The sequence below is a fragment of the Eriocheir sinensis genome, chromosome 48, assembly GCF_024679095.1.
Source record: "Eriocheir sinensis breed Jianghai 21 chromosome 48, ASM2467909v1, whole genome shotgun sequence".
NCBI lineage: Eukaryota > Metazoa > Arthropoda > Malacostraca > Decapoda > Varunidae > Eriocheir > Eriocheir sinensis.
This window is the reverse complement of record NC_066556.1, coordinates 12,296,996-12,321,995: the sequence shown is the minus strand read 5'-3', so window position 1 is coordinate 12,321,995 and position 25,000 is coordinate 12,296,996. Positions and strand designations below refer to the sequence as shown.

At 42.1% G+C, this 25,000-nt stretch overlaps 1 protein-coding gene across 2 annotated transcripts in view; it reads left to right on the top strand.

The window, feature by feature from the left end:
- Positions 1-25,000, top strand: part of LOC126981609 (uncharacterized) — a 69,766-nt gene that overhangs the window by 5,560 nt on the left and 39,206 nt on the right. Inside the window, exon 1 of one of the 2 annotated variants that reach the window (XM_050833048.1) lies at positions 21,069-21,647. The exons of the other annotated variant lie outside the window; for it this stretch is intronic. The gene's annotated coding sequence lies outside the window, so the exon portion shown is untranslated. Of the gene's footprint in view, positions 1-21,068; positions 21,648-25,000 lie in introns of those variants that run through there. 2 annotated transcript variants of the gene reach the window in all.

Here is a 25,000-nt window from a genome sequence, read left to right as displayed (position 1 = left end):
CAAACAAGCAAGGTACGAATATACAAAGATAAGAAGAGAAGAAAAACGGAAATATGGAAAAGATATAATCGACAAGTGCAAAGACCAACCCAAACTATTCTATAGACATGTGAACGGCAAAATAAAGAATAGAGAAAAAATCGATAAACTGAAAATGGATGGAACTACATATGAGGACCCAGCACAGATGGCAGAAGTGATGAATAACAGTTTCCATAGAGTTTTCACAAAAGAAGACGAATTTGTACAACCACCGGGCCAGGAAAGAGGAAGGGTTATGCAGGAGATACAGTTAACGGTGCAGGAGGTCAAGGAAAGCTTGAACGAGCTGGATGTAAGAAAGGCGACGGGGCCGGATGGAGTGTATCAGGGTGGATCTTGAAAGAATGTAGTGAGCAACTTGCAGAAAGACTGCACTCCATAATGACCGCCTCCATGAGTGACGGAGAGGTACCACAAGATTGGAAGAGAGCAAACATAGTACCAATTTTTAAAGGAGACAAGAGAGAGGACCCATTAAATTACAAACCGGTATCACTCACTAGTGTGGTTGCGAAGATATGCGAGAGGCTGGTTAAAAACAGGTGGTCAGATTTCTTAGAAAGTGAGAAAATGATCTCGGATTGCCAGTTTGGATTCAGGAGAGGGAGATCTTGTGTCACCAACTTGTTGTGTTATTACTCAAGGGTGACAGATTTAATACAAGAGAGAGAAGGTTGGGGGGATGAAGTGTGCCTGGATTTGAAAAAGGCATTCGACAAAGTACCGCACAGAAGACTAATTTGGAAAATTAAAAATGGGGGTGGAGTGGGTGATGGACTGATTAGGTGACTGGAGGACTTCCTAACTAACAGGGAAATGAGGACGATAATCAGGGACAGGGTTTCTAACTTGTGCCCTGTGATGAGTGGAGTTCCACAAGGTTCGGCGTTGGCACCAATAATGTTTGCTGTTCATATAAATGATATAGTGGACGGAGTGTCCAGCTATGTGAGTTTGTTTGCAGATGTTGCAAAGCTAATGAGACGAGTAAATAATGTGAAGGACTGTGAGGCACTGCAGAGGGACCTGGATAGAATATGGGAGTGGAGTGGTACATGGCAGATGGAGTTCAACCTTGGGAAATGTAAAAAAAAATGGAGTTTGGTAGGAGTGGTAGAGGATGTGAATATGATTATAAGATGGGAAGTGAGATAATATGCAGAGCAGAGAAAGAAAAAGATTTGGGAGTGACTGTCTCAGAGAACATGTCACCGGACAAACACATCAACAGGATAACGGGACAAACTCTGAATTTGCTGAGGAACATAAGGACGGCATTTGTGTATTTCGACGAGGAGATGATGAAGAAAATAATAGTTACAATGTAAGGCCAAGGTTGGAGTATGCAGCAGTGGTCTGGTCTCCTCACGAAAAGAAGAACATAAGGAAGCTGGAAAAAGTGAAGAGAATGGCAACTAAGATGGTACCGGAAGAGATCGGACGATGAGAAGAGACTCAATAGCATGGGGCTCACAACCCCGCGGAGAAGAGAAAGCGGAGACCTGAGAGCGGTGTACAGGGTGGCGAGCGGGGTGGAGCATTTGAACAGAGAGGACCTGTGTGTCTGGAAAGAGAGAGAAACGAGAGGACATGGAAAGAAGTTAAGGGCGACCACGTGTAGGCGAGATCTGAAAAAAGTTTAGCTTCCCAAACTGAAGCATTGAACTATGGAATAGACTGGAGGAGGAGGTGGTTTGTGCAAGAAACATTCATGATTTTAAGGAAAAGTTGGATAAGAGCGGATATAGAGACGGGACAGCGCGAGCGGAGCTCTTTCCCCGTATGTCACAACTAGGTAAATACAACTAGTTAAATAAACACACACACACACACACACACACACACACACACACACACACACACACACACACACACACACACATATATATATCTCTCTCTCTCTCTCTCTCTCTCTCTCTCTCTCTCTCTCTCTCTCTCTCTCTCTCTCTCTCTCTCTCTCTCTCTCTCTCTCTCTCTCTCTCTCTCTCTCTCTCTGTGTGTGTGTGTGTATATATATATATATATATATATATATATATATATATATATATATATATATATATATATATATATATGTATATATATATATATATATATATATATATATATATATATATATATATATATATATATATATATATATATATATATATATATATATATATATATATATATATATATATATATATATATATATATATATATATATATATATATATATATATATATATATATATATATATATATATATATATATATATATATATATATATTCTTTAGCACTGATGCATGATCCATGAAGTGTACATACTGTTACGCCACCCCCCGCACCACACCAACCACGGACAGGCAAGGCAGCGTGTCGAGCGAACACACGGGAGTCGTGAACCTCAGGATCAAAGTCTATATATACTGTTATGCCGGACGTGTTACTTGGGTTCCGTGTCGCCGTCAGGAGACTCCGTGGGAGGGAGATATGTAAAACACCTTGCACAGCTTCTGTAGTTTAATTAATATTCCTCCTTAGCACAATTCACTGTGACTCTTCACTGACTACTAGCTGACTATGACTATGACTTAGTTATGTTATGAATGTCGTTTCAGGTCGATTTATAATAGTTTAAAAGGCACATACTTATCAATAAAGATATTATTGCATTAGTTTTTATCCGTGCAATCTGTTACCTTACAACTCACAAAGGGTTTTGGTAGGAATACAAAGTCAATTTTATGTGCATCAGAACAAGTTAAAAATTTGTCAATGAGCGCGCAGTACCATCACCCATGCAATGATACCAAGTCCGTGAGTTCCCCCTTAAAGGGAAATCTCCGCCAGCTCTCGTGGAACCGACTATAGTGCAATGGGCCTTTTATTCCATTACAGAAAACGGTGCCACATATAAACTGCGTGAGAGAATACGTAAACAGGGAGGACTTAGAAAAACACACATGAGTATTGTCACGTTCTATTCCTGACTTGAGCATTTGTATGTTATTATCCTTTTCTAATAAAATAATAACAATTTCATAAGGCATCCATGCTTTAAATCATCCAGAATCTTATATAAAGGGTAGCCGTTGGTCTGAGAGCATTGCGTATATCCAAGGAGGTAGGTTTACACCGGCCGCTATGCCCAGTGTGACGTCACGCGAAATAAAGTTGTGGTAGAATAGATACCGTGCGCTTGACTGACCTTTACCTTGGAGGAAGAATGGAAGGAGAGGGCATGACGTCACAGAAGTGAAGCAGTCTTGGCCTGGGCTTTGCTCCGCCTCCTCCCTCAAGTCCACCCATAACACTGGCCGGCTGGCCGGACGCGCGACACCCACACACCTCAATATTTTGCCTTCATGCCGGCTTGCTCTGCCTTTGGTTGTGCCCACAGATGGGGCGATGGCAGCATAAGGTTTCATCGGTAAGACAAAATTATATTTGTGGTGAAGCATTATATATAGGAGGCGAGAAAACTGAGCTTGAAAAAGAGCGACACAAAAAAATACGAATGATTCCTTGGTGGAAATTTCAAGGAAATCATCTGTCATTCATCTCCCATGGCTTTAACACACAATCAGGTCACATTACTGGAATGAAGAGGTCTTTTGGTACTATCAGAAGTACAATGAACACAGTTATTTTGCAAAACATGTAAATTAGGAGTGTAAAACTGGGCAAGTTACCGAGTCGATTCAATCCACGGGCACTCATTTGCCTGACAACGTTAATTCTCATTCTCTCATTCTTATTTTCTCATTCTTATTCTCTCTCATTCTTATTCTCTAATTCTCTCTCTCTCTCTCTCTCTCTCTCTCTCTCTCTCTCTCTCTCTCTCTCTCTCTCTCTCTCTCTCTCATTACCTCTCTCTCATTTTCATTATCATTCCCCGTCATTTTCAATCTCCCCCAAGGCTCTATCCTGGGACCCATTCTCTTCGTCATTTACATCAACGACATTGACCTTGGTCTCAATAATTTCATTAGTAAATTTGCGGATGACACGAAAATCGGCAATGCGGTACTTACGGAATGTGACAGGCGGAGCCTACAAGAAGATTTGCATAAAATATCAGATTGGTCAGTAAAATGGGAAATGACTTTTAATATAAACAAGTGCCAGATTCTGCAGGTTGGATCTAGAAATATAAAGAAGGACTATGAAATGTGCGGCGTTAAACGTTCACTCGGTCAAAGATCTTGGCGTCACAGTCGCGGCTAACCTCAAGTTTTCCCAGCAGTGCAACGAGTCCGTTAAAAAAAAAAAACAGGATGATCGGTTTGATTAAGAGAAATTTTTCATTCAAGAATAAAGATGTTATACTACCTTTGTATAATAGTTTCGTCAGACCTCATTCGGAGTATGCCGTGCGGTTTTGGTCTCCCTGCCATGCGAAAGACATTGCTAAATTAGAAGGTGCTCAGCATAGAGCAACCAAGATGATTCCTTCATTACCAAACAAACCCTACGAGGAGAGGCTGTCACATCTAAATCTGTTTTCTCTTGAAAAACGCCACCTCAGAGGAAAACTGATCAAGTGCTTTAAAATACTTAACGGTTTTACCAACGTGGATCCGACCAAGCTGTTTGTGATGGATGATTCGACGCGAACGAGAAATAATGGCGCTAAACTGAAATGTAGACAAGTTCATTTAGATTGCACAAAATTATTCTTCACTAATGCTGTCGTTCGAGATTGGAACAGATTACCACCGTCAGTGGTGCAGTGTAACTCGATTGTATCGTTTAAGAATAATCTAGACCGCTAGCTGTCTCCTCCATCTAAATGTTCACTAAGTCAGTTTCAACGCCATGGTGGCCGCATAACAACTGTCACTTAGGTTTAGGACAGACCACCTACTTTGGGCCTTAGGGAATGTGTGGTCTGGTTATCTATGTAATTTTATGTAATTCTCTCTCTCTCTCTCTCTCTCTCTCTCTCTCTCTCTCTCTCTCTCTCTCTCTCTCTCTCTCTCTCTCTCTCTCTCTCTCTCTCTCTCTCTCTCTCTCTCTCTCTCTCTCTCTCTCTCTCTCTCTCTCTCTCTCTCTCTCTCTCTCTCTTATTATTTAAGCATAGATACATATATACTATTTACAAACCCAAAGATGCACTGTCGTGTGCTGCCTATTCAAAGGGCAGAATAAAATCTATATAAAAAATAAGTACATAACTACATAAACTATAAAAAATATATATATACAAAAAAAAACATACAATATACAGTACAGTACAATATAATACATCTCTCTCTCTCTCTCTCTCTCTCTCTCTCTCTCTCTCTCTCTCTCTCTCTCTCTCTCTCTCTCTCTCTCTCTCTCTCTCTCTCTCTCTCTCTCTCTCTCTTTCTCTCATTCTCACATGTGCATTACCTCTCATAACGAGTCTCCCTCATTCTCTCTCATTCTCATTCTTATTCTCTAATTCTCATTACCTCTCATTCTCTTTCTCATTCTCATTTTCTCTCATTGTCATCTCTCTCTCTCTCTCTCTCTCTCTCTCTCTCTCTCTCTCTCTCTTATAGGAGTTATCTTCTATTATTTATTCCACTCTTGTAAGTCTTTTTTTTTTTTCTCACCTCTGGTGATCAAGCCATCTCCACCACTCCACAACCATTTCTCTCCCTAAAAACATGAAACCAACCCCTCTCAGTAATTGGTTCCTGACCTGTATGCTGCACTTTCTCTATTTACTGGTTAATATTCCTCTATCAGTGACATACATGATTGTGTAACACGGTTGGTTGACGTTGAGTCAAATATAGACTATTACTTGCGCATTGGTAAACTTTTCCCCTTCCTGCCCCAATACTTCCTTCTGTTTTCTCGTAGTGAGTTCTCATCACATCTGAGACGCTCTACATAGAAGGCTGTACATCCTTCTACATTAAAAGTGAGGCCATGGTCAATATATAATGAACATTAAACAGAGGAAGTGTGAGGGATCAAGGCGAGTGTGAAACATTTCTTCTCATCTTCTACTGAATAAATACAAGGAAATGCTGGTGTTTTTTCTATGAAAACCTGTACTTACATCCCTAGTGCATATACTGCAACATTTGAATAACTAAAAACATATGATATGTGGAAGAAATATGGCAGACAAACTCATTTACTCCGACGATCTGGGAGCGAGAAAGCCAATGTTATGGGTGGACTTGCTCTCCGGCTAGACTCCGCCCACCCCTACCCCCCATGCTTCACCTCACAGTGAAAAGCGGCGCCCGCTGAGGGCCACTCCAAAGCCTATACTGCCGGCCGCTGACCGCCATATTGGTACGGTAAAACAAATAATTTATCTCTCTCTCTCTCTCTCTCTCTCTCTCTCTCTCTCTCTCTCTCTCTCTCTCTCTCTCTCTCTCTCTCTCTCTCTCTCTCTCTCTCCTGTGACATCTATGACGAGCGAAATCCACTTTCTGATAAGATCTTTATTTTGAAGAAATCTATGAAAAATAATGTCGGTGTGACATTCTAAAATGAAATACAACTAATTAAGTACTGCACATAATAATGAAAATCATCATTTCAAATGTCGCACGTGTAAGGCTTCAAGCACAAGTAGCGTACTGAGAGGAGACAAATGTAACTACACCAAATGACGGCGGGAGGAGACAAAGGAACAGAGTTCTCGGAATTGACTTTCGGAATTACCTTAGATTTTGAGGACAATTACCTTAGATTTAAAGATTTTACCTTATACCTCACTCTACGTCACTCCAGAATTACTTCAAATATATTAGTTTTTTTTTCATATAGATAATAATTTAAACGTACAGAGTGCGTGCATTAAAAATATATGTAATGATTATAATTATCCAAGGTATGTAATGGTAAATGGTAATAATGGCACTATTTCATTTTGCTGTTTAAAAAGTAGGATATTGACACTCAACATGCAAGTTAAATTGCATCGTTTATGAGTACGAGGGATTTCTATTAGCAACCAGCAACTCCTGACAAAATTCACATCACTACATCTACTTCATTCATGATACCACAACTAAGCAACATACCCTACATGAACACAACGATCAGTTTACTGTTTTCTACTTATGGCAAGGGGCTGATTTCATAATAGTCATATAGATATCCCTAATTTTTGGAGTCACTGCACAGCACTGTGAACTAATACCAAGATATGCTGAGAGAGAGAGAGAGAGAGAGAGAGAGAGAGAGAGAGAGAGAGAGAGAGAGAGAGAGAGAGAGAGAGTGGTGTACCAGGGTGACCTGACACTCCTCCCAAGGTCAGGTCACCTATAATCGTCACCATCGCCACCAATAACCTGAATAAATTTGAAGAGAGAGAGAGAGAGAGAGAGAGAGAGAGAGAGAGAGAGAGAGAGAGAGAGAGAGAGAGAGAGAGAGAGAGAGAGAGAGAGTTCCTTTCCATAATGATTTCCCCTCCTCCTCCTCCTTCCCCATCTATCCCCATCCTCCTCTCCTCCCTCCCTCCTCAAAATATCCTGCGTATGTGAAGAAGAATGAGAGGAAGAAAAAAAGAAAGGAGAAAGTGAAAGGGAGAAAGCAAAAAAGAAATAAGGAGATAAAGAAAGAGAGAAGAAGAATGAAAGAGAAAGAAAGGGAAGAGAGAAAGAAAAGAGAAATCAAGAGTGAAATAAAGAAATAAAGAGAGAAAGAAACAAAAAAGAGAGAAGGAAGGAGAAAGAGAAAAAAGAGAGATGAAGAATGCGAGAAAGAAAGAAAGAAAGGAAGAAAGAGGGAAGGAAACGGAAAGAAAGCAAAATAAAGAGAGAAAAAAAATAATGAGAAATAAATATATAAAGGAGAAATCGAGAAGAAAAAAGGGAAAAAAGAAAGAAAGGAAGAAAAAGTAAAAATGAAAGAGAGATAAGGCTAAAAAAATAAAAGAAAAAGAATGAAAGGAAGAAAGAAAGAAGAAGAAAGAAAAAAGAGAAAAGAGAGAAAGAGAGAGAAAGTAAGAAAGGAAAGAAGAAAGAACGAGAGGAAGATAATTATCTCTGCTAATCCTTCCCCAATATAAAACACCAGTGTTTTCCCCTTCTTCATTCATTACTTCCTCCCTCCCTCCCAAATCACACTGCAACTTCTGAGATGCTAACGTGTGAATTTTGTCTTCACTTCTCCCCGGCTTCAATAGTACGGGGTTCAAACCATGCCCGGCCATAGCACTTAGAGGGTAAAGCGTTCTGCATCCTCCAGTCTGGAGTCATGTAATTCCTGCTGAGAGGGTCTTCTGTTGAAAGAAGACCACTGTTGATAGGTTTAGGGGAAGAACAGTGACCGTCTACCACGGTAGAGATAGAACGGCTGGAAAGGAAACTGGAGATAAAGGAACAGAGAGAGGGATAGAATCCGAAAGAGGGCAGTTTAGAAAGCAAAGACTTGTACCAGACTCTATCGAAGGCTTTCGATATGTCTCGCGCAACTGAGAAAGTTTCACCGAAACTGCTAAGAGAGAATGACCAAGAGTCAGTTAAGAGAGCAAGAAGATCCCCAGTAGAACGCTCCTTGCGGAACCCATACTGGCAATCAAATAGAAGGTTAGAAGTGGAAAGGTGTTTTTTAATATTTCGGTTAAGGATTGATTCAAAAGCTTTAGATAGACAGGAAAGTAAAGCTATTGAGCGGTAGTTTGAGGGATTGGAACGGTCACCGTTCGTAGGCACAAGCTGTACGAAGGCGTACTTCCATCAGGAAGGAAAGGTAGATGTTGATAGGCAGAGGCGAAAGAGTTTGACCGGGCAGGGTGTCAACACGGAAGCACAGTTTTTAAGGACAATAGGAGGCACTCCATCAGGTCCATAAGCCTTCTGAGAGTTGAGATCAGAGAGGGCATAGAAAACATCATTCTTAAGAATCTTAATAGGCATGAAGGTGTCAGAGGGGGGATGAGTAGGAGGAATATGCCCAGAATCGTCCACAGTGGAGTTGTTACAGAAAGTTTCAGTGAAAAGTTCAGCCTTAGAGATATATGAGACGACAGTGCTGCCGTCTGGGTTAAGAAGAGGAGGGAAGAAGAAGAAGTGAAATTTGCGGAGATGTTTTTGGCTAAGTGCCAGAAGTCTCTGGAAGAATTAGAGAACTCTAGGTGTTGACATTTGCTATGGATTAAGGAGTTTTTGGTAAGTCGAAGAATAGATTTGGCACGATTCCGGGCGGAAATATAAAGATCATGGTTAGCGGGAGTTCGAAGGCTCTGGTACCTTTTGTGAGCTGCCTCTCTATCTTTGATAGCACGAGAACAAGCGTGATTAAACCAATGCTTTTTAGCATGGGGAGTAGAGAAAGTACGTGAAATGTACTGTATGCCTCCATTCCAGAGACAATCACTTCGGTAATGCGCTGAGCACACACAAAGGGGTTCTCTCTCCTGGAAGTAGTAATCATTCCACGGAAATTCGGAAAAGTACATCCTCAGGTCGTCCCACCGAGCTGAAGCAAAATGCCAGAAGCATCGCCGCTTCGGTGGGTCCAGAGGATGTACAGGAGCGATAGGACAGGATACAGAAATAAGGTTGTGATCGGAGGAGACCAACGGAGAGAACAGTTTGACAGAGTAAGCAGAATGGTTAGAGGTAGGTAGGAAGACACCTACCGAACGGGCGCAAGCCACTCGCGGTGAGGTATATATGGGAGGTGAGAAGTGAGCTGAAGCCCTCCAAAGACCCTTCCCATGTCCTCACTAACCGTTTCCCTATTGTCTCACCAACACCGGAGAGTAGTTCAGCATGCTCTCTAAAGACAGATCCTCTCTTTATCCACACCACACTACATTCACACAACATATACACCTTTTCCCAAAATTAAAATTTCAAAATTGCGCACATACACCAAGCCTCGGAGTCCCCGCCTGGGGGGGGGACCACAAATTCCCCCAGGGAGGACTCCCCTTCTGGCTGCCGACCCGAGAGGTGTCTTGATAACTCCTCGAACCTCTTTCTTCTCAATTTCTGCAACATTCGCGGTCTTCGCTCTAATTTTCATTCTGTGGAACATCATCTCTCCTCCTCTAAACCTCACCTTCTCTTCCTTACCGAAACACAGGTTTCTGAGGCTACTGACAGCAATCTCTACTCTGTTCCCTCCTACTATCTTTATCCTAAATTTCAATCCAAAGCTGGATGTTGCGCCTACGTGCGCAACGACATCACTTGCTCTCGTGCCCACGACCTTGACTCTTCTGAATTTTCCACCATCTGGCTAAGACTTCATTGTCATTCTATTACTAAATACATCTGTGCTGTTTATCTCTCACCTAACTCTACCAACTATGTAAAATTCTTTGACTATTTGAATTCTAAAGTGGAGCACATCTTGACCCACTCTCCCTTCGCTGAAATCTCCATCCTAGGAGATTTCAATGTTCACCAGCTTTGGCTTTCATCCTCTTTCACTGACCATCCTGGTGAACAAGCCTACAACTTTGCTATCCTCAACGACCTAGAGCAGTTGGTCCAGCACCCTACACGTATTCCCGACCGTCTTGAAGATCGGCACAACATTCTAGACCTCTTCCTTACCTCAAACCCTTCTGCTTATCCTGCAAACTGTTCTCTCCGTTGGGCTCCTCCGATCACAATCTTATTTCTGCATCCTGTCCTATCGCTCCTGTACACCCTCTGGACCCACCGAAGAGGCGATGCTTCTGGCATTTTACTTCAGCTCGGTGGGACGACCTGAGGATGTACTTTTCCGATTTCCCGTGGAATGATTATTGCTTCCAGGATAGAGACCCTTCTGTGTGTGCTCAGCGCATCACGGAGGTGATTGTCTCTGGAATGGAGGCATACATTCCTCGTTCTTTCTCTACTCCTCACGCTAAAAAGCCTTGGTTTAATCACGCTTGTTCTCGTGCTGTCAATGATAGAGAGGTAGCTCACAAAAGGTACCAGAGCCTTCAAACTAATGCTAATTATGATCTTTACATTTCTGCCCGAAATCGTGCCAAATCTATTCTCCGACTAACCAAAAATTCTTTCATTAATAGAAAATGTCAAAACCTTGCTTTCTCTAACTCTTCCCGTGACTTCTGGCATCTAGCCAAAAACATCTCCTCCAACTTCACTTCTTCATCTTTCCCTCCACTCCTCAGTCCTGACGGCAACACTGCCGTCTCATCTATCTCTAAGGCTGAACTCTTCTCTCAAACTTTTTCAAAAACTCCACTCTGGACGATTCTGGGCATATTCCTCCTACTCATCCCCCCTCTGACTCCTTTATGCCTGTTATAAAGATTCTTCAAAATGATGTTTTCTATGCCCTCTCTGGCCTCAATCCTCAGAAGGCTTATGGACCTGATGGAGTGCCTCCTATTGTCCTTAAAAACTGTGCCTCCGTGCTGTCACCCTGCCTGGTCAAACTCTTTCGCCTCTGCCTGTCAACATCTACCTTTCCTTCTTGCTGGAAGTATGCCTTCATACAGCCTGTACCTAAGAAGGGTGACCGCTCCAATCCCTCAAACTACCGTCCTATTGCTTTACTTTCTTGTCTATCTAAAGCTTTTGAATCAATCCTTAACCGGAAGATTCAAAAGCACCTTTCCACTTCTGACCTTCTATCTGATCGCCAGTATGGGTTCCGCAAGGGGCGTTCTCCTGGTGATCTCCTAGCCTTCTTAACTGACTCTTGGTCATCCTCTCTTAGCCGTTTCGGTGAAACTTTTGCTATTGCGCTGGACATATCAAAAGCTTTTGATAGGGTCTGGCACAAATCTTTGCTTTCTAAACTACCCTCCTACGGTTTCTATCCTTCTCTCTGTACCTTTATCTCCAGTTTCCTTTCTGACCGTTCTATTTCTGCCGTGGTAGACGGTCACTGTTCTTCCCCTAAATCTATTAACAGTGGTGTCCCACAAGGTTCTGTCCTATCTCCCACTCTTTTTCTGTTGTTCATTGATGATCTTCTTTCCAAAACGAACTGTCCTATCCATTCCTACGCCGATGATTCCACTCTGCATTACTCAACTTCTTTTAATAGAAGACCCACCCTTCAGGAACTTAACGACTCAAGGCTGAAGGCTGCAGAACGCTTAGCCTCAGACCTTACTATTATTTCCGATCGGGGCAAGAAGAACCTGGTGTCCTTCAACGCCTCAAAAACACAGTTTCTCCACCTATCCACTCGACACAATCTTCCAAACAACTATCCCTATTCTTTGACAACACCCAGCTATCACCTTCCTCAACACTAAACATCCTCGGTCTATCCTTAACTCAAAATCTCAACTGGAAACTTCATATCTCATCTCTTACTAAATCAGCTTCCTCGAGGCTGGGCGTTCTGTACCGTCTCCGCCAGTTCTTCTCCCCTGCACAGTTGCTGTCCATATACAGGGGCCTTGTCCGCCCTCGTATGGAGTATGCATCTCATGTGTGGGGGGGCTCCACTCACACAGCTCTTCTGGACAGAGTGGAGGCTAAGGCTCTTCGTCTCATCAGCTCTCCTCCTCATACTGATAGTCTTCTACCTCTTAAATTCCGCCGCAATGTTGCCTCTCTTTCTATCTTCTATCGATATTTCCACGCTGACTACTCTTCTGAACTTGCTAACTGCATGCCTCCCCCCCTCCCGCGGCCCCGCTGCACTCGACTTTCTACTCAAGCTCATCCCTATACTGTCCAAACCCCTTATGCAAGAGTTAACCAGCATCTTCACTCTTTCATCCCTCACTCTGGTAAACTCTGGAACAATTTTCCTTCATCTGTTTTTCCTCCTGCCTACGACTTGAACTCTTTCAAGAGAAGGGTATCAGGACACCTCTCCTCCCGTATTTGATCTTCCTTTCGGTCACCTCTTTTGTTTCTTTTTTGAGAGCAGCGAGTAGCGGGCTTTTTTTTTTATTATTGTTTTCTTTTTTGTGTGCCCTTGAGCTGCCTCCTTTGTTGTAAAAAAAAAAAAAAAAAGGAGGAGGTCTAGTATGTTGGGCCTGTCTCCAAGACGGTCGGGAATACGTGTAGAGTGCTGAACCAACTGCTCTAGATCGTTGAGGAGAGCAAAGCTGTATGCTTGTTCACCAGGCTGGTCAGTGAAAGAGGATGAAAGTCAAAGCTGGTGGTGAACATTGAAATCTCCCAAAATGAAGATTTCGGCGAAGGGAGAGTGGGCCAAGATGTGCTCCACTATAGATTTCAAATAGTCAAAGAATTTTACATAGTTAGTAGATTTAGGTGAGAGATAAACAGCACAGATGTATTTAGTAATAGAATGACAATGAAGTCTTAGCCATCAGTATTGATAACTTGATTTTAAACTATCAAATACCTAATCAGAAAATATAGCACACCCTAGAACATTCAACGCACCAATATACACACCATACAGAGTACTCAGATAGGAAATAAGCATGCCTTCTTCATAACGCGAACATTCCAAGCACTAAATAGTCTTTGTTGACATTCTGCTGTATCATCTTCACCGTCTTGGCAGGAAATTTCTCCCTCAAGACAGAGGAGATGAACCAACTAGAAAGAGCTCAGTTATAGCCCAGATTTTCCAATTTCATGAGGGTGCATTCTAATTGGGCCCGAAACTCCGACAATGAGCTTGCATTACGGCATGGGGATTTAATGTGAATTAAGTGCAATACAAACTCATTTTGTTTCCTTTTCGGGTTATCATAGGTGTTTTTTTAATAATTTCACTGCATCCTCATAATTATCATCTATTAGTGTCTTAGCATTACCCTTCAATGCTTCATTCGGATAGTTAAGTTTATCCACAGGAGTTAGTTCGGCTCTAGAATCTACACTAGCGGATTATCGATCCCAAAAGGAATCCCACTCTGAGTATTTCCCATCAAATTCTGGTAGTTCAATTTTGTGTAGATCCAAAATTTGTTTCAAGTTTACTGATGGATTTGGCTCCTCAATTAGGGCTGTATTAATTTGAGTTAAGAGGGAAAGGATTTTCTCCTCTAGTGAAGCCTTTTCTAGAAAGACCTTAATAAATTCCTCATAATCCTGTATTTCATCAAAGAGAGAAGTATACAACTTCCCCAAATCTGTTAATCGGTTCTCTAACAGGCGGTTCCAGGTTTTTACTTGCGTTTGATCCACGCTAAGGCTCTGGAGTCCTTGAGTTATTTGGTCACTAAGAGTGGCGCAATAAGCCTAATGACTTGCAACATTCCTCTTAGTAGACAATATTTTAATTGAATTAAATAATAACCGCCTAAGAGGTGCTCAGAAAAATTACGTAAGCGAATTAACCAATAACAAGAGGTGGATAAATCCTAACAATTTTCAAATTACTTTATGATTAAATTTAGTTGCCCCCCGCTCATAATTAAAATTAATGGCACCTTTGACTTCGTGCCAAATGTGTTGCCTGCCTTCCCAGGTTGGATGTAGCTACACTGTGCATGGCTCGCAAGTCTACAGGGATGATTCAATGGTCTAATGAATCTCAAACAACTTAGCCGACCGTTTCACGTATGTCTCGGAACTACCATCAACCACTAGCACGTTAATTAACAAGTGGTAGCCTGGGTATAAGATTTCCCGGAACCGTGGGTAATTATCAGTCCGAGTCTCACCATAATTCATTATTTCCGTGTTTACAAACGGCAAGAGTCCTGCTTGAGCCTAAGGGTATCGCACGTAATTAGCGAGCGCCCTGTAATAATAGGTTACTTGGAAATATTGTTGGATTGCTAATCTCAGACTTTCAACCGTGCTTGGGAGCAATGAATATTTCAGTGTATCCAGCTCGAAGAACCAGTTTGTGAAAAATATAATGAATATGATATAGCGTATTGAATGCAGATAATTGACTCAGAATGAAATTGAACACCCCCAACTCCAACCAAGGTCAAAGCTTACGTAATAACAATAATAAAACTACTACTACTACTACTAATAATAATAAGAAGAAGAAGAAGAAGAAGAAGAAGAAGAAGAAAACAATTCATTAGGAAAAGAATTGCAGCCCTTGAGCTGAAAATATCCCTAAATTATGTGGACAAAATGTGTTGGCAATGCTTCTATAATAATGATGATGATGATAATAATAATAATAACAAGAAGAAGAAGAAGACCAAGAAGAAAATGAAGAAGAAGAAAAACAACAACAAAAACAACAACAACAATATTAAAAAAATGTGATAATGGAAAAATGTAATAAATATGGAAATGCAGTATTTACAAATTCTATTCCTGAGAGTGGTTTGCATGGGGTCAATTTTGCTGACCAATACGGGCACGGTGTTGTTCTTGTGGCGGTCTGTCCGTGCCTGTATTGGAGCCAATTTGTTGTAGTCCCTGCAAGCGGGAGAAGTCTGCGGTGTCTGGGGTGGTTGAGGAGACTGGTTGCACAACGCTGCAGCAGAGTCGAGTGTCGCTCTTGGAGGGTGATGAATGTGAAGGAATCGAAGGCGTCTTGGTAGGTGGTTTACTCGTAAGTGGGGCCCAGGATGATCCTACAGGCTCGTTTTTGTACCTTTTCAAGTTGGCGGCATTGTGTGAGGTTGAAAGAGGAGGACCAAGCTGGAGACGCGTATGTGAGCTTTGGGAGCATGAATGTGGTGTACCAATGAACCCTCCTGTTATTAGGCTATACCATGGAACGGACACTTGCCTTGTCATTAAACAGCGAATTTTGGAAAATCAACCACTTTGGTGCGAATCGCCATAACTCCCTTATTTCTAAGGCTACAGAAATGTTTTTGGTATCAATCGACAGCACAATGAAAGGGTTATATTTTGTAATTAGCGACCGGGCTCGAAAACCGACTCAAAAGGCTCACAAATTGAATAAATTCGCAAAAAACGACTGACAAAAAAAATTTGAATTCCCAACTTTGAAAACCGCTCATTTTTTTGAGAATTTCAAAACTCTTATTTAACAAATGATTTAGCCCTGCCAATGTGCTTTCCAATATAGTGCATAACATTTCCCTACTCCCATTAGTTTCGTCGCTAGAGCTCGAAACGTAAACCCTGTCGAGACCGATTTTGACGATCTCCAGACACTTTGCCCTTTTCGTTTAGTGTGGCTTTGCTATTGCCTCTAGAAGGCTGTAATTTGCTTGTAGCCCCTCTTGGCAATGTAGTTTGACCAACTCGAAGGATGTTTTGATATCTCGATTCCAAGTTCGTCGTCGAGCAGTCACAAAATAGACTTTTTCGGCCTTTTTGCCGCGATTTGGACACGTCCTAGTTGTTTGCTTATAACTTTTAAATTTATTTACTGCTTTCCATTTTTTTCTGATTATCAATCTGTATTAAAAGAGCTTTCATTTGCCACCAAGCACGCCTTCCTAGCTTCAGTAGTTTTTGCTCGAGCTCGACCAGAATTTGCGACGAACATTCGCCGAATCTGACTCATTTCACGCGCTGTGACGAAAGACCTTCCTGACACCACAAAAATTAATATATTTGCATAAAAAATCATATATGAACACTTCAATATGTTGACTATCTTTTATTAAAATCAATATAAAAAGTTACTATTTTTATATAATCATTTCACTATATAAATCAACCTATATTAGCGCCTTATTAAACGTACATGTTATTTCTTCTTTTTTTTAGTACTCAACCATATTTTTTCCCATTTATGAATATATATATATATATATATATATATATATATATATTTATATATATATATATATATATATATATATATATATATATATATATATATATATATATATATATAACGCGTTCCCACCCTTTTTTATAACTAAACAATAAAACAGTTTATAAAGTTTATACATGTACTTTTAAACTTGAATATAATTTAACATATACTGGAAGTAATTTATACACAATTACTTAATTAAAATGACACATATATCAACATACTACAAACACTTTATAGCGCACAATATACATTAACTTTATAGTATTATTCTGTTCACATGTTTCATATATTATTAGTTTTTATGTAATCACACATTGCATTATTCATAAATGGGAAGAAATATGATTGAATACTAAAAAAAAAGGAGAAGTAACATGTATAATAAGGCATTTAATATAGGTTGATTTATATAGTGAAATTATTATATAAAAATGGCAACTTTTTATATAGATATCTTAAAATGGTTTTAATATAAGATAGTCAACATATTGAAGTGTTCATATATGATCTTTTATATGCAGATATATAAATTTTTGAGGCTTCAGGAAGGTTTTTCGTCCCGGCGCGTGAAATGAGTCTGATTCGGCGAATTTTCATCGCGACTGCTGGTCGAGCTCGAGCAAAAAGCTAAGAAGGCGTGCTTGGTGGCAAATGAAAGCTCTTTTAATACAGACTGATAATCAGAAAAAAATTGGAAAGCAGTAGATAAAGAAAAATGTTATAAGCAAACAACTAGGACGTGTCCAAATCGCGGCAAAAGGCCCGAAAAACAGGCTATTTTGTGACGGCTCGACAACGAACTTGGAATCGAGCTATCAAAAATTCCTTCGAGTTGGTCAAACTGTATTGCCAAGAGGGGCTACATGCCAAAGTACAGCTTTTCAGAGGCAATAGCAATGTCACACTAGACGAAAACGACAAAGTGTTTGGAGTTCGTCAAAATCGCTCTCGACAGGGTTTAGGTTTCGATCTCTAGCGACGAAACTACTGAGAGTAGGGAAATGTTATGCACCATATTGGAATTCATTCATTTGCCGTCGATTGATACCACAAACATTTCTGTAGCCTTAGAAATAAGGGAGTTATGGCGATTCCCACCAAAGCGGTTGATTTTCCAAAATTCGCGGCTTAATGACAAGGGCGCCGCAAAATCAAAAGAGTAAGCCGTTCATTACTTGAGATGTCACTGGGCGTACACATTCGCCAGTACACGCTCAGGAGTCCCCAGCGTCTTGAGGCGCCGCAATAGATATAGTTTGTAGGTGGCGGATTTGATAAGTAGGGTAGTGTGGTCTTTTCATGTGAGCTTATTGTCTATTGTTACCCCAAGTAGCTTGGCTGACTCGATTACCTGGAGGGGAATGTCGTTGATGGAGATTGCGGGGGAAGCGACGGGGAGTGAGGAGGTGTTAATGTGCAATACTGTGGTTTTGGTGTCGTTGACAGTGACTTAGTTGTTGACTGTAGGCTGAGTAGAAGGTCTTGGAGTTGACTGTAGTCAGAGTCGTTGTTGTTGATGGTGACTCCCAGCGTGGTGTCGTCTACTTACTTCCAGCGGTGGGACGTGTGGGTCAGCGCGTCATTAATCATGACCAGGAAGCACAGTGATCCAATTTTGGTCCCTTGAGGCACACCACAGGCGAGGTGCTGAGGGGGAGAGGCCACTCCCTGATACCTCACCACCTAGCTTTGCTGGGAGAGGAAGTCGGCCAGCCAGAACACTATGCCGGGGTGGAGACCGAGGTTAATTGGCTTCTTGATGACGGTGGTGTAGTGGATGAGGTCAAAAGTCTTTCTGAACTCTGTGAATGCAAGGGCTACTGAAGTTTTACGTTTTACAGGATTTCTGAAGGCAAAGTCGAGGAGACTGATTAGGTAGTGTGTGGTGGAGAGGTCTTCATGTTGCCGTACTGATGTGTGTCAATAAGTGGGGAAAGGTGAGAATATGTCCATTTGAAGACGAAGTCTTCACACAGGAGCCTGGGAATCGGAGGGATAGAGATGGGTCTAAGGTCGCTTAGTGATTGAGGGTTTGAGGTTTTTGGGACTGGAGTGACATAAGCTGTTTTCCAGTCAGCGGTACACTGACTCTGACGAAGGGAGGAGTTGATAATTATTACTCAAAATCTAAACTGGAAACTTCACATCTTCTCTCTCACTAAATCAGCTTCCTCGAGGTTGAGCGTTCTGTATCGTTTCCGCCAGTTCTTCTCCCCCGCACAGTTGCTATCCATATACAGGGGCCTTGTCCGCCCTCGTATGGAGTATGCATCTCACGTGTGGGGGGAGCTCCACTCACACAGCTCTTCTGGACAGAGTGGAGTCTAAGGCTCTTCGTCTCATCAGCTCTCTTCTTCGTACCGATAGTCTTCTACCTCTTAAATTCCGCCGCCATGTTGCCTCCCTTTCTATCTCCTACTGATATTTTCACGCTGACTGCTCTTCTGAACATGCTATCTGCATGGCTCCCCCCCCTCCCGCGGCCTCGCCACACACGACTTTCTACTCAAGCTCATCCCTATACTGTCCAAACCCCTTATGCAAGAGTTAACCAGCATCTTCACTCTTTCATCCCTTACGCTGGTAAACTCTGGAACAATCTTCCTTCATCTGTATTTCCTCCTGCCTACGACTTGAACTCTTTCAAGAGGAGAGTATCAGGACACCTCTCCTTCCGAAATTTACTTCTCTTTCGGCCGCTCCTCTCTAATCTTTTTTAGGGGCAGTAAGTAGCGGGCTTTTTATTCATTATTGTTTTCTAATTTTTAAGCCCTTGAGCTGTCTCCTTTGCTGTAAAACAAAAAAATCGAGGCAAGTGGCTAATTCAGGGGTAAACTCTTGATAAATTTTGATGGGTAGGTCGACTGGTGTTGTGGAGCGTTTGGATTTAAGCCGGCACAGTGACCTGGCAACCTCATAGTCCTGGACTAGGGGTAGGGATGACTGGGTGGAAAGGTAGGCTGGGAGTGAGGTGAGGTCAAGGCTGGAGAGGGATTGACAGATGGAGGCAAAATGAATGTTGATGGCCTTAGCTGCTTCTGACGCCGTGAGGTGAGAGACGTATGGGATGGGTTGTTTTTGGTAAGTCCATACAGGTCCTCATTTTTTAATACCATTTGCTGATGTAAGACTGTTTGAGGCTGTGGATCTTCTGGCGTAATATATGGCTTTGGCTTTCTTTATTTTTCGGATTACTTGGTTTCGCAGTGACTTGTAGAATAAGGGGTTGTTATGGAGGGCTTGGTTTCGCTGTTCAGTTAGGCGTTTTAACCTAATTGTGATCCACGGGGTGTTTGAATAGTTAACTCGCCGTGATTTTTAAGGGAAGATGTGTTGGTAGGCTGCAGTGTAGTGTTTCCACTTGTAATGTACGTCATACACTGTGAGAACTTCAGTCCAGGGGTGGTGTGTGATCCACTGTCCAAACGAGCGGGTGGTTGAAACCATTACTGCCCTGTATGTCTTGGTGATGGGTGGGGCTTTGCCTGAGGTGGTGGGCGCAGGTGTCCACAGAACTGAGAGATGTGTGCTGTACCCCATGGGAGGGAGGGTTTTGGGGGGGAGTTAAGAGGTATGTCAGGTCGGTGAGGATTAAGTCTAAAGTGTTTGAACCGTGGTTGGAAAAAAATACCACATATGTGAGGTTTCGTTGTTCCTCTATGTCACAAATGTTAACCTGACTGGTCACCACAGATTATCACTTTTGCAGAGGGGAAGAGTGTGCGCTGTTGGTCTATGTTTTCTATGGTGTGGATGATCAGCTTGGAGGCAGAGGCTGCGCGATGGGGGTAATAAACCAGGCAGATGATCACCGAAGCAGCGTGGTGGTGGTGGAGAGGGGATAGCCTCAACCAGAGGGTTTCGACACCTTTAGGGGGCTCCACCGGAATCAGGGTAGGGTGATCAGTGGTATGTTTTGTAGCACTCGTTTGTATTATATAGCACTGCGGTTTCGAAAGAGTTGTAATTCCTTTAGTTTCTGGATCACTTTCATTGGAGGGTACGCGGAGGCACGTCGCAGGAGGTATAAATCCGTTGCACTGTATCTTCGTATACCAAAGCACATTGCATTTAGCACAAGTAAAGAGAGGAATATGCGAGAGGACAGGAGAGAGATCAAAAACTGCCCCGAGGAACTCCAACAACATTATCCTACCCGCGCGAGTTCAGGACAAGGAGTGTGTGTGTGTGTGTGTGTGTGTGTGTGTGTGTGTGTGTGTGCAATCATTGTATAATAGCAATTTTTTGATTGATAATGTATTACATAAAAAAAATCAATTGAAGGCGCTATTTATAATATTGAAGTAATATAAATTTTGTAAGTATAATTTCTTCCATCACGTCTGTGGGTAATGTAAGTTCTGAATATAGGCACCTTGCCTGGGGCAACACTAATCCCGCGGTGTCAGCGGTTTTGATCGTTGTGGCCCCTCAGAGGCTGGCAGTGCCTCAGGGGCCAGTTCACCCCGTCTCTGTATCGCGTACGCACGTAGCCTACTCGTTCTTTCTCTGTTACTTTCCATAGAATATACGGACTTTAGTTTATTCAGTGTTTGTCTATCCAATGATTACAAGTGTCGACAAGTACCTGACCAACATGGCGCAGTGAGTAGGATTCTGTGGAAAGAGAAATAGTGAAAAGCAGTGTACAAGCCGGTTGGCGTAACGGCCAGCCGCCCGCATTCCGTGCGTGCCCTTTTTGACCTGTGCCGGTGAGTGAGGCCCAGGGCCACACCCGCCCGTGAACTCCGCTTATTGCTGTATGGTCATTTACGATTTATATGCGGTTCGAGCTGTCGAGGCGCCGCCCCTATATATCGTTGAAATAACGCAGTATTAAGTGTACATATGGGCAAGCGCGGTGTTCGGAACACCAGGATTAACGCCACCGCCACCTCGCCCGCCACCCCCGCTACCTCGCCCCTGATGGATGAACCATCGGAGCCCGCGCAGCCCGAGGGCAGGGAGGAGGCACCCACGCTTTTGACCGTTGTGGCCCCTCAGAGGCTGGCAGTGCCTCAGGGGCCAGTTCACCCCGTCGCTGTATCGCGTACGCACGTACTCGTTCTTTCTCTGTTACTTTCCATAGAATATACGGACTTTAGTTTATTCAGTGTTTGTCTATCCAATAATTACAAGTGTCGACAAGTACCTGACCAACAACGTCTACTTTCTCATCCATATTTTTCTTGCACTTATCCTCTTTTTTTTTACTATACGTTCTTGCACATCCTTCTACACCGTTATAGGAAGGGTTTATAAAAACAATACACCTTGTTGCTGACTTTGACCTCATACTCCCGGATGCGATTTGCTTAAACAAATCCCAGAGTAAAAGTATGTTTCCATTTATATCCTCTCCTTGTGTGTGTGTGTGTGTGTGTGTGTGTGTGTGTGTGTGTGTGTGTGTGTGTGTGTGTGTGTGTGCGTCTCTCTCTCTCTCTCTCTCTCTCTCTCTCTCTCTCTCTCTCTCTCTCTCTCTCTCTCTCTCTCTCTCTCTCTCTCTCTCTCTGTGTGTGTATATATATATATATATATATATATATATATATATATATATATATATATATATATATATATATATATATATATATATATATTCCACGTACTTTCTCTACCTCTCATGCTAAAAAGCCTTGGTTAAATCACGCTTGTTCTCGTGCTGTCAAAGATAGAGAGGCAGCTTACAAAAGGTACCAGAGCCTTCGAACTCCCGCTAACCATAATCTTCACATTTCATCCCGGAATCGTGCCAAATCTATTCTTCGACTTACCAAAAGCTCTTTCATCCATATCAAATGTCAAAAGATTCCTTTCTCTTATTCTTCCAGACACTTCTGGCACCTAGCTAAAAATATCTCCTCCAACTTCACTTTTTCTTTCCCTCCTCCCCTTAAGCCTGACGACAGCACTGCCGTCTCATCTATCTCTAGGGCTGAATTATTCGCTCAGACTTTCTGTAACAACTCCACTTTGAACGATTCTGGGCATATTCCTCCTACTCATCCCCCCTCTGACTTTTTTATGCTTGTTATTTAGATTCTTAAGAATGATGATTTCTATGCCCTCTCTGGCCTAAACTTTCAGAAGGCTTATGGACCTGATGGAGGGCCTCCTATTGTCCTTATGAACTGTGCCTCCGTGCTGTTACCCTGCCTGGTCAATATCTTTCGCCTCTGCCTCTCAACATCTATCTTTCCTTCCAGCTGGAAGTACGCTTTCATACAGCCTGTGCCTAAAAATTGTGACCGTTCCAATCCCTCAAACTACCGCCCTATAGCTTTACTTTCCTGTCTATCTAAAGTTTTTTAATCAATCCTTAACCGGAAGATTCAAAAGCACCTTTCCACTTCTAACCTTCTATCTGATCGCCAGTATGGGTCCCGCAAGAAGCGTTCTACTGGCGAACTTCTTACTCTCGATTTTTGGTCATCCTCTCTTAGCCGTTTCGGTGAAACTTTCTCAGTTGCGCTAGACATATCGAAAGCTTTCGATAGAGTCTGGCACAAGTCTTTGCTTTCTAAACTGCCCTCTTTCGAATTTTATCCCTCTCTCTGTTCCTTTTCTCCAGTTTCCTTTCCGGCCGTTCTATCTCTGCTGTGGTGGACGGTCACTGTTCTTTTCCTAAACCTATCAACAGTGGTGTTCCACAAGGCTCTGTTCTATCACCCACTCTCTTCCTGTTATCCATCATTGATCCTCTTTCCATAACTAACTGTCTTATCCATTCATACGCTCCTTTCTGCATTATTCAACTTTTTTCAACAGAAGACCCTCTCAACAGGAATTACAAAACTCCAGACTGGAGGATGCAGAACACTTAACCTCAGACCTTGCTATCATTTCCGATTGAGGTAAAAGGAACCTTGTGTCCTTCAATGCCTCAAAAAACAAAAAATACTCCACCTATCAACTCGACACTGTCTTCCAAACACTTATCTCCTATTCTTCTACAACACTCAAGCTGTCACCTTCTTCAACACTAAACATCCTCGGTCTATCTTTAACTCAAAATCTTAACTAGAAACTTTACATCTACTCTCTCAATAAATCAACTTCCTCGAGGTTGGGCGTTCTGTATCGTCTCCGCCAGTTCTTCTTCCCCGCACAGTTGCTATCCATATACAGGGGCCTTGTCCGCCCTCGTAGGGAGTATGTATTTCACGTGTGGGGGGGGCTCCACTCACACTGCTCTTCTGGACAGAGTAGAGTCAAAGGCTCTTCGTCTCATCAGCTCTCCTCCTCTTACAGATATTCTTCTACGTCTTAAATTCCGCCGCCATGTTGCCTCTCTTTCTATCTTCTATCGATATTTTCATGCTGACTGCTCTTCTGAACTTGCTAACTGCATGCCTCCCCCCCTCCCGCGGGCTCGCCGCACACGACTTTCTACTCAAGCTCATTCCTTTACTGTTCAAAATCTTTACGCACGAGTTAACCAGCATCTTCACTCTTTCATCCCTCACGCTGGTAAATTATCGACCAATCTTCCTTCATCTGTATTTCCTCCTGCCAACGACTTGACCTCTTTCAAGAAAAGGGTATCAGGACAACTCTCCTCCCGAAATTGGCCTATCTTTCGGCCACTCCTCTTGACTTTTTTGTAGGAGCAGTGAGTAGCGGGCTTTTTTTATTAGTTTTTTTAATATTTTATATATTGCCCTTGAACTGTATATATATATATATATATATATATATATATATATATATATATATATATATATATATATATATATATATATATATATATATATATCATCTTCTGATCTTCTATCTGATCCCCAGTATGGATTCCGCAAGGGCATTCTACTGGTGACCTCCTTGCCTTCCTAACTAACTCTTGGTCATCCTCTCTTAGCCGTTTCGGTGAAATCTTTGCTATTGCGCTGAACATATCAAAAGCCTTTGATAGGGTCTGGCACAAATCTTTGCTTTCCAAACTACCCTCCTACGGTTTCTATCCTTCTTTCTATACCTTTATCTCAAGTTTCCTCTCTGACCGTTCTATTTCTGCTGTGGTAGACGGTCACTGTTCTTTCCCTAAACCTATTAACAGTGGTGTTCCACAAGGTTCTGTCCTATTTCCCACTCTCTTTCTGTTATTCATTGATGATCTTTCCAAAACGAACTGTCGTATTCATTATTACGCCGATGACTCTACTCTGCATTACTCACCTTCTTTTAATAGAAGATCCACCCAACAGGAACTAAGTGATTCCAGGCTTGAGGCAATTTGAACGCTTAGCCTCAGACCTTACTATTATTTCCGATTGGGACAAGAAGAACCAGTGTCCTTCAACGTCTCAAAAACACAGTTTCTCCACCTATCCACCCGACACAATCTTCCAAACAACTATCCCCTATTCTTTGACAACACCCAGCTATCACCTTCTTCAACACTAA